We start from the raw sequence: 9141 nt of genomic DNA, 5'->3' as shown, positions 1-9141 counted from the left end.
CAAACCACTCATCCCAAATCATAGGTTTCAGTCAACACACACCTATGAAAGGCTAAGAAATCAAGCTCAGAAAAGTCAAAAATAGCAACCCACACATCCCAAATCATAGGTTTCAGACAACACACACCAACTAAAGACTAAGAAATTTAGCTTAGAAAAGCCCGAAATAGTAATTTAAATATCCCAAATCATAAGTTTCAGTCAACACACACCTACGAAAGGCTAAGAAACCTAGCTCATAAAAACCCGAAATTGCAAACTACTCATCCAAAACTATAGGTTTCAGACAACAAACACCTATTAGGGACTAAAAATCCTAGCTCTAAAAAGTCCAAAAAGCAAACTACACATCCCAAATCCTAATTTTCTGACAACACACACCTATGAAAGGCTAAGAAACCTAGCTAATAAAAGCCGGAAATAGCAAATTAACCATCTCAAATCATTAGTTTCAGACAACACACACCTATGAATGGCTAAGAAAACCAGCTCAGAAAAGTCAAAAATAGTAATCCACCCATCCCAAATCATAGGTTTCAGACAACACACACCCACGAAAGACTATTAAATCTAGCTCAAAAAAGCCCGAAATAGTAATTTACATATCCCAAATCATAAGTTTCAGACAACACACACCTACGAAATACTAGGAAACCTAGCTCATAAAAGCCTGAAATAGCAAACTATTCATCCCAAACTATAGGTTTCAGACAACAAACGCCTATGAGAGACTAAGAATCCTAGCTCTGAAAAGTCCAACTAGCAAACTACACATCCCAAATCATAATTTTCTGACAACACACACCTATGACAGTGTAAGAAATCAAGCTCATAAAAGTCGAAAATAGCAAAATGCTCATCCCAACTCTAGGTTTCAGACAACAAACACCCATGAGAGACTAAGAATTCTAGCTCTGAAAATATCAAATAGCAAACTAAAACTCCCAAATCATAATTTTCTGACAACACACACCTATGAAAGGCTAAGAAACCTAGCTAATAAAAGCCGGAAATAGCAAATTAACCATCCCAAATCATAAGTTTCAGACAACACACACCTATGAACGGCTAAGAAATCCAGCTCAGAAAAGTCAAAAATAGCAATCCACACATCCCAAATCATAAGTTTCGGACAACACACACCAACGAAAGACTAAGAAATCTAGTTCAGAAAAGCCCGAAATAGCAATTTACATATCCCACATCATAAGTTTCAGACAACATTCGCCTACCAAATACTAAAAAGCCTAGCTCATAAAAGCCCGAAATAGCAAACTATTCATCCGAAACTATAGGTTTCAGACAACAAGCGCCTTTGAGAGACTAAGAATCCTATCTCTGAAAAGTCCAACTAGGAAACTACACATCCCAAATCCTAATTTTCTGACGACACACACCTATAAAAGTGTAAGAAATCCAGTTCAGAAAAGTAAAAAATAGCAAACCATCCATCCCAAATCATAGGTTTTAGACAACACATACCTTTGAAAGACTAAGAAATCCAACTCATAAAGGTCAAAAATAGCAACCCATACACCCCAAATCATATGTTTCAGACAACACACCACAACGAATTATGGGGCCCGAGGAAGGTCTTTGCGGGTCTGGGGGGCCCTGGAGGGCCGGTTGGTCCTTTGGGAGCTTGGGGGCCCTTTGAGGACCGGGGCTTCCTTCGAGGTTGGGGTAGGGGGATCGGAACCCTTTGGGGTTGTGGATAGGGGACCTCACAACACTGTTCAAATGGAACTTGTGTATTATAACGACCAGAGAGTTTCACCCTCAAATCCTCTTCTAAAATCTCTTCAAAAATCATCTTTTAAAATGTCTCTAACTGTTTCGCCGAAATAATTCCCTAAAATAATAATTTGTTCTGAAAAGATATAATAAAGCCTTAAAAAAGTATTAAAATGGTGGCTCGGGAGCTTTTGGGGCGCCGGGGGCCTTTTGGGAGCCCGGAGAACCTTTGAGGCCCGGGGGTTTCCTTTGGGGTTGGGGTGGGGGGATCGGAGCCCTTTGGGGTTGTGGTAGGGGACCTCACAACACTGTTCAAATGGAACTTGTGTATTATAACGACCACAGAGTTTCACCCTCAAATCCTCTTCTAAAATCATCTTTTAAATCATCTTTTAAAATGTCTCTAACTGTTTCGCCTAAATATTTCCATAAAATGTCTAAAACGGTTTTGCCCAAATAATCCCAAAACGTAATTTCAGCGTGTTCCTTTTGTTTTTGGCATCTCTGCGCTGACACATTTCAAATTACTAAGAAACCTGATTCCCACGCTAAAACAATTCATCGCTAAGATGTTTCTTTGAGAATTGTTTCCATGGCGTTTGGTTATTAATATCTTTTGGAGTTCGACCAGTAGAGTTGTTTCCGAGGCAAAGACATTAATGACTTGGATCTATTCCTGGAAAATCGTTTCTAGGCGAAAATTTTTAAGGTCTGACAGATGATGTCATTGGTTGATTGATCTGTCAAGAAAGGGGAATTAATTTGTTGTTTCTAAGGGGAATTATTGATTCACGAAAGGGGAATTGAGGTCGACAGCACAGGTGTTCCAAATTCCCAATGACGGCATAACATTCACCTCGAACGTGCACTTGCCCAAAACAACAACAACATCAACACCTTTGGAAATTTAGGTCATTCACCCCTATAACCACGTGTTCTCAAACAACAACATCAACAAATCGACCTTGGAAAAAAGAGGTCATTGACTCCATTAACCACGTGGACTCCCTAGGGACTCTATGCCCATATTAGGAGCGCCGTCAACATTAAAAAAAGTTGTAGGTGGCAGCAGGGGTGAATCGTCGGAGTTATGGGGTCATTTCTACTGATATAAGACATGGAATAGAAGTTTCGTTATATTTTCTGGAAACTGAAGAAAAAGAGGAAACTTTTATTTTGTTGACACTTGATGAAATAGATCTGCTGGAGAGTAAACATATCGATAGGTTATAATACATTGATATTGCATGCGATATTGTTCAGCTGAATGAATGTATTTTGTTTACTTCAAACAGAGCCGAACGAGAGAAGGACGAAACGATAAACATACTTTCACTAAATGAATTAATCTAAAAACCTAAGGTTCACGTGGACTAAGGACATACCTTTGGAGTTTGACCCAAATCCCTCTAGAATCGGTGTTAAATTTTATTTGTCTAGAGGACGTGACTTTGCTATTGAAGTAGCATGAAAACAATGAAAACTATACGTATTTTGCACAATGTTTTTTTTTAAACCCTCGATGACAATTAAAACATAAACCTCCATGATAATCAAGATGACTGGAAAAACCTAATGAATAACAATGCATAACTGCATTAATGCATTTATGCATTAATGCATAACTGCAACAATGCATTAATAATACAATGCATAACAATATTAATTTCTGGAAACTCAGGAATTGACCCAAAATAACTCGAAATCTATCGTAATTATGTAATATTTGTACATATAATGCTGTAATTTGAAATAAAGTAGATTCATCTAGGCTATCAAAGTGGCTTGTCTTTAGAATATCAGGTACAACTGGGGGATAGAAATAAAACTTTCAGAGAGATCTTTAGGAGAGCAAGGGGTCTTACCCTCACAAAGTATTGTGGGGGGGACATAAAAGTATTATGTCTGGGGAAAAGGATGAGTGTCTAAAAAAAATTTGTTCGTCGAAAAATTACCAATAATTTTTCTTGGAAGCCTAAAAATTACATTCGTAGTCTATTGGTTTAAAGAGCCCTTATGCTCAGAAACAAACTGTTTCGCCCAAAGATGAGCCTAAGAGCTTACTATATCATCTAAGATTTATAATACTTTTGTTGAGCCCAGTTTTTTAGCTTTGAATGTTTTGATTATGCCAGACGAAAGGATTAGAAGGCTTGGGCTGCACAAAAACCGGTCCTTGTATTTAGTTTCTCCAATCAGTTTTAAAACGACGTCCTTTAGTTTCTCGCCAAGGTAGACACCAACACAGAAAACAAATTTGATACTAGTTTTGACAGCATTAGGTTGTCACACCCGAAAGCCCGCCTAAGATTCTATTTACCTTGGTTCCATTGCAATTGAGCCAACGTGTAACTGAACCCCAAGCAACTTAACCTCTGTGCAACTGAAACACAGTGTAACTGAACCCTCTTGCCACTGAACACCCGTGTAACTGAAACACTGTGCAGCTGAACCACAGTGCAGCTGAACCACCGTGCATCTGAACCCTCGAGTAACTAAAATCTCGTGCAACTGAACCCCATTTGACTGAACTCTTGTGCAACTCAACCCTGTTTAACTGAACTCCTGTGTAACTGAAGCCCCGTGCAACTGAACCATCGTGCAACTGAGCCCCCTTGCAACTGAACCCTCGTGTAACTGAGCCACCGTGCAACTGAACCACCGTGCAACTGAAACCTGATGTAACTGAGCCTTCGTACAACTTAACCACCGAACTCAGTTTTTCAGTGCTCTACAAGTACGAGGCAATATCATTGGGTAAAGCACAAGTTATAATCTTTGTATGTCCAACCTTGCTGGAATTGTTCGTTTTTTAAAGTCATGATATAAATGCCTGTCAAGATGATTCGTAAAAAAAAGCTTAGTTTTTATGGCACAATAACAAAGCGAATCGGACGTCACAAACCATTAAAGCCATATTAATTTCTCCTTTTTATATTTGTTAATGGGGCCGTTTCGCCCTTTCACTGTCTGTGGGTCTAGGTGTTTACCCCTCCCATGGAAAATACCCCCCACGGAACATTCCCCCCGCTTGTAAAATAATTCCCCGCTGGCAATACCCTCCCGTGAAAAATACCTCCCTGGAAAATACTCCCCCGCCCGCCAGCAGATGGGTTGGTTTCCAATCACTTTTGACTTAAAAAAAAAAAAAGAACTAGAACTCTCAATTTCCGATCTAATGAGCATCCTCCAAAGTTTCTACGACCGTGAGGCGTATTTAGGGATGAGGAGGTAGTCCCCCTCCTATACAGAATAAATTCTGCTCGTTTTGAGGTTTACTGTTGCTCTTTACTTTCATAATAACAGCGTGGACCAGAAATATTCCCAGAAATCAAGAGTGATTAAGTACCAATTTCACTTTTTTGATGTGTTTTTTTAAAGTTTTTTGTCCCCCTATCCCGGAGAAAACAACCCTCCAAGCAAAAACCCAGAATAGGGCTCTGGAGATTGCATATCTATTTCTACCTCCACCCTCCTCTTGTCTCTTTCTTAGAACTAATTCTGTATTTATCTGAAGGCTCAATGAGAGTTGGGATGTTTTGGGATTAAAATCCACCATTTGAGGCTTCTCCCTCCCTCCCAAACTGGCCAAAATATGTTAATGTTTTATACAAATTTCACTGTCTTAGGTAAATTCCCTGCTGTTTTACAATTCCAACATTTGCAAATAAGGGATTTAAACCTCTAAAATGGGGTTCTATGATTGTTTTGTAGTTAGCGAGGGAGGGAGATGTCTCAAAGGGTGCATTTTCATACCAACACATCCAAACTCTCAACGAGCAGGGCCGTATCCCAGGTCCGTATCCAGGACATTTGTTTGGGGGTCTTTTTTTGGTGGGAGGGGGACAAGAAAAACTTTAAAAAATATCAAAAATGTGAAATTGATATTTAATCCGTCTTGATTTCTGGGAATATATCTGGTCTACTCTGTCATTATGAGAGTAAAGAGTAACATTAAACCCCAAAATGAGCAGAAATCATTTCGTATTGGAGTTGGACTGCCCCTTCTTCATCCCCACCTCCTCCCCATGGTCGTTGAAAATTTGGAGGATGCTGATCGATTAAAAATTGAGTTCTAGTCCTTTTTTGTAAGTCAAAATTGACTGGAAACCAACCGGCCGCTGGAGGGTGGAGGTGGGTATTTTATATGGGAGGTATTTTTTTTCGGGGGGGGGGGGGATTTGCTGACAGTGACAGGGCGGAGACACAAGACATAAACAGACAAAAAAAATGTGAAATAAACCTGGCTTCAATGGTTTGTAACGCCCGATTTTCTTTGTTTTTGTGACAAGAAAACAGAGCTTTTTATGAATAATTTTCACAAGCTTTTATATCATGACTTTAAAAAACAAACAATTCCAACAAGGTTGAACATGTAATGATTCTAGCTTGCGTTTTAGCCAATGATATTGTCCCATATTTGTAGAATACTTAAAAACTGAGTACGGTTGTTCATTTGCACGAGGGTTCAGTTTTACGGGGGCTCAGTTAAATGGGTGTTCAGTTGTACGAGGCTTCAGTTAGACAGGGGTTCAGTTAAACGGGGTTTCAGTTAAATGGGGTTGAAATTCACGAGGGTTCAGTCGCACGGGAGTTTAGTTGCATGGGGGTTCAGTTACACAGGGGTTCAGTTGCACGAGGGTTCGGTTGCATGGTGGTGCAGTTACAGGGGTTCAATAGCTTAGGGTTCGGTTACACAGTGGTTCAGAAGACGGAACAGTTAAAGATCCTATCAGGGTATTGCCGTTATTTGAAATTTCTACTAGGTTTCACTTTATATTTTAAGGAAATTTATGCGTTGCAAAAATTTTTCAGTTCCCGATCCTTTATCTGTTGTAAGCTCTCAAGAGAATGTGGTGTTTCAGAGAAGCCTAAATAATTTGCTGCAGTTGTTTGCCTTTTCTTATTATATACAAGCAGTATTATGCGGGCAAAAATAAACTTATCTTATTATTCTAAAAGAAGCATAAGATAAAAAGCCATAGAACTAATACTCGAACTGATTTTAATTAATATGTTTGTTTCGGTCCTTTTCTCATTACTTCTTTGAGTCTTAAACACTGAACAAAAAAGTTTAGTAAAAAAAAGAAGCTTTGGTGCAAAAAAAAGAAAAAAAAATAACGGGAGACTATAAACACGAAACAAAAGGAATTCAGCAATGGTTATGTCAGCACTCAAGTAAAGGACGAACTACAGCCCCTAGTAACAAAAAAAATTGCTGTAAAGAATGAAATACTGCCCATAAAACAACCAGATTTATGTCAAAAGTTATTAGTAAAATGCTAGATTTTAACTAATAATAATTACCTGGCTGGGGAGCTACCTTGATCATGAAGGAGGCACTCCCAGGGTATGGCCTTTCCACAGCACTTTGGATTGGCTGACTCCTGTGATTACCCCAAATGAGGGTAACTCAACAGCGTAATTTTTCATAGTGGGGGACTGCGTTCACGCGGACCCCTGTCAACATATTGAAAAGTATTTTCCTTTGGGCCCCTTTCACATGTCACAAGTTATTCAGTTGAAAGGAAAACTATATAATTTGATGTTGTTAAGACAATGATGAGGCATGTAAAATTGATCATTGGGCCCTTCTGAAATGATAGATTTCTTGAAAAACTTACATATTTGAAATACGCATTACGGAAGAACTGTGCCTAAAATCCCAAGCACATGAGAGAGTTGAGCGTATACTCTATAGAAAATGGTTCTGGAATTTTCTCCAAAACATCTCTTAAACAAACATATTTTGTTCTTCTTAGTCTTGTGTTAAAGCAAATGATCAACATGTTGAAAAGTATTTTCCTTTGGGCCCCTTTCACATGTCATAAGTTATTCAGTTGAAAGGAAAAGTATATAATTTGATGTTGTTAAGACAATGATGGGGCATGTAAAATTGATCATTGGGCCCTTCTGAAATGATAGATTTCTTGAAAAACTTACATTTTTGAAATATTACGGAAGCATTATGCCTAAAATCCCAAGCACATGAGAGAGTTGAGCGTATAATCTATAATCCGGTTCTGGAATTTTCTCCAAAACATCTCTTAAACAAACATATTTTGTTCTTCTTAGTCTTGTGTTAAAGCAAATGATGGTATCAATGACCAGTCGCCATGATTAAATTAAATTGCCTTAACTGATTGAATTCCTGATGCATTTTGTTTTTGAAAATACTCTATAATTATTAAATACTGATTTTTGAATTGAACTAGGATTCAAATCAACTTGCTGAAATTTTGATTAAGTCACAGAGGCTAGTCTCAGTAAGTGAAATGCTCTTGGTCACCACACATTTCATCAAGTCAATTGCGTTGGCAACATATTAAACTTATGTCGAAAGATTTTAATAAAATGTTAGATTTTAATTAATCATACTTACCTGGCTGGGGAGCTGCCTTGATAATGAAGGAGGCGCTCCCAGGGTGAGGCCTTTACATTGCACTTTGGATTGGCTGACCTCTGTGATTACCCCAAATGGGGGGTAACTCACCATCGCAATTTTTCGTAGTAGAAGAGTAGTAGAAGAGGAGGTTCCTCTGAAATGAGGAGTTCTTAGATCTTTTACGAAAAAAATCCTTTCATTTAGGGATTCCATGGGGTTTCTAGCCTATTATTACCAAACATTTTAGTGTCTTCGCTTCCTTATCTTGTTTATAGACAAAATGCTCTGTGTGACGATAGAACGTGATTCAAGAGAAGATGCTCTGTGTGAAGGGAGAACGAGAATCAAGAGAAAACGGTCTGCGAGGAAGGAGAAGCCTGGAGCCTAAATGCAACTAACACAAAGACCCTGTGATTTACCATCTTAAAGTTTTATCTTCTTTGGTACATGCGGGGAGTCTGAAGTTTGGCATTTTGACAGCTTCACTAATTATTCGTTGGTCCATATATTAGAATCTTTGGTACTTTTCAAGATACCAGTAATCACGCGAGAAGTGAAGTTTCGCTAATGCTAATGAAATAAAACAAAATAGGATGAAAATATAATAGTTCAGAAACAAATTTGGGCTATATATTTGCACATTATGGGTGGGGGGGGGGGGGTTAAAGCACAGCATATATTAAATACGTAACCTAACCTAACCCAACCTAGGTACCTTTTAGTCCCCCTAAACCCCAAAAGACAAAGTTTAAATGTAGTTCCCCCGGAATGAGAAACCATTTGCAATGCCTTTCTTTATACAGCGTCTCGTATAAGTACCGGGTAATGGCTTTTCTCGACGCGTGACTACTGGTATCTTGAAAAGTACCGAATCTTTCAATGAAAAATGAGATCATTTAGTTGATGATTGAAGTGCATTTTTTTTAATATCAAAGGAATATATTTTGGTACAGTTAATTGGTATTGTCAGGGCTGGCCCTTGTCCCTATAGCGGGCTTGCTGCAGAACCATCCTTAATTTTA

At 38.6% G+C, this 9141-nt stretch overlaps 2 non-coding genes across 2 annotated transcripts; both read left to right on the top strand.

Moving 5' to 3' along the window:
• The first annotated feature begins 7033 nt into the window (after nucleotides 1–7033).
• Nucleotides 7034–7197, top strand: LOC148955037 (U1 spliceosomal RNA). Its single transcript, XR_016143754.1, has one exon. It is a non-coding gene; the product is annotated as a U1 spliceosomal RNA (small nuclear RNA).
• A 911-nt stretch (nucleotides 7198–8108) lies between these two features.
• Nucleotides 8109–8276, top strand: LOC148955036 (U1 spliceosomal RNA). Its single transcript, XR_016143757.1, has one exon. It is a non-coding gene; the product is annotated as a U1 spliceosomal RNA (small nuclear RNA).
• The last annotated feature ends 865 nt before the right edge of the window (nucleotides 8277–9141 follow it).

Source organism: Artemia sp. Qi Xiang Cuo, chromosome 2, assembly GCF_049724085.1.
Source record: "Artemia sp. Qi Xiang Cuo chromosome 2, ASM4972408v1, whole genome shotgun sequence".
NCBI classification, from domain to species: Eukaryota; Metazoa; Arthropoda; class Branchiopoda; order Anostraca; family Artemiidae; genus Artemia; species Artemia sp. Qi Xiang Cuo.
The sequence above is the reverse complement of the archived record's forward strand: the minus strand, read 5'-3'. Positions and strand labels throughout refer to the sequence as shown.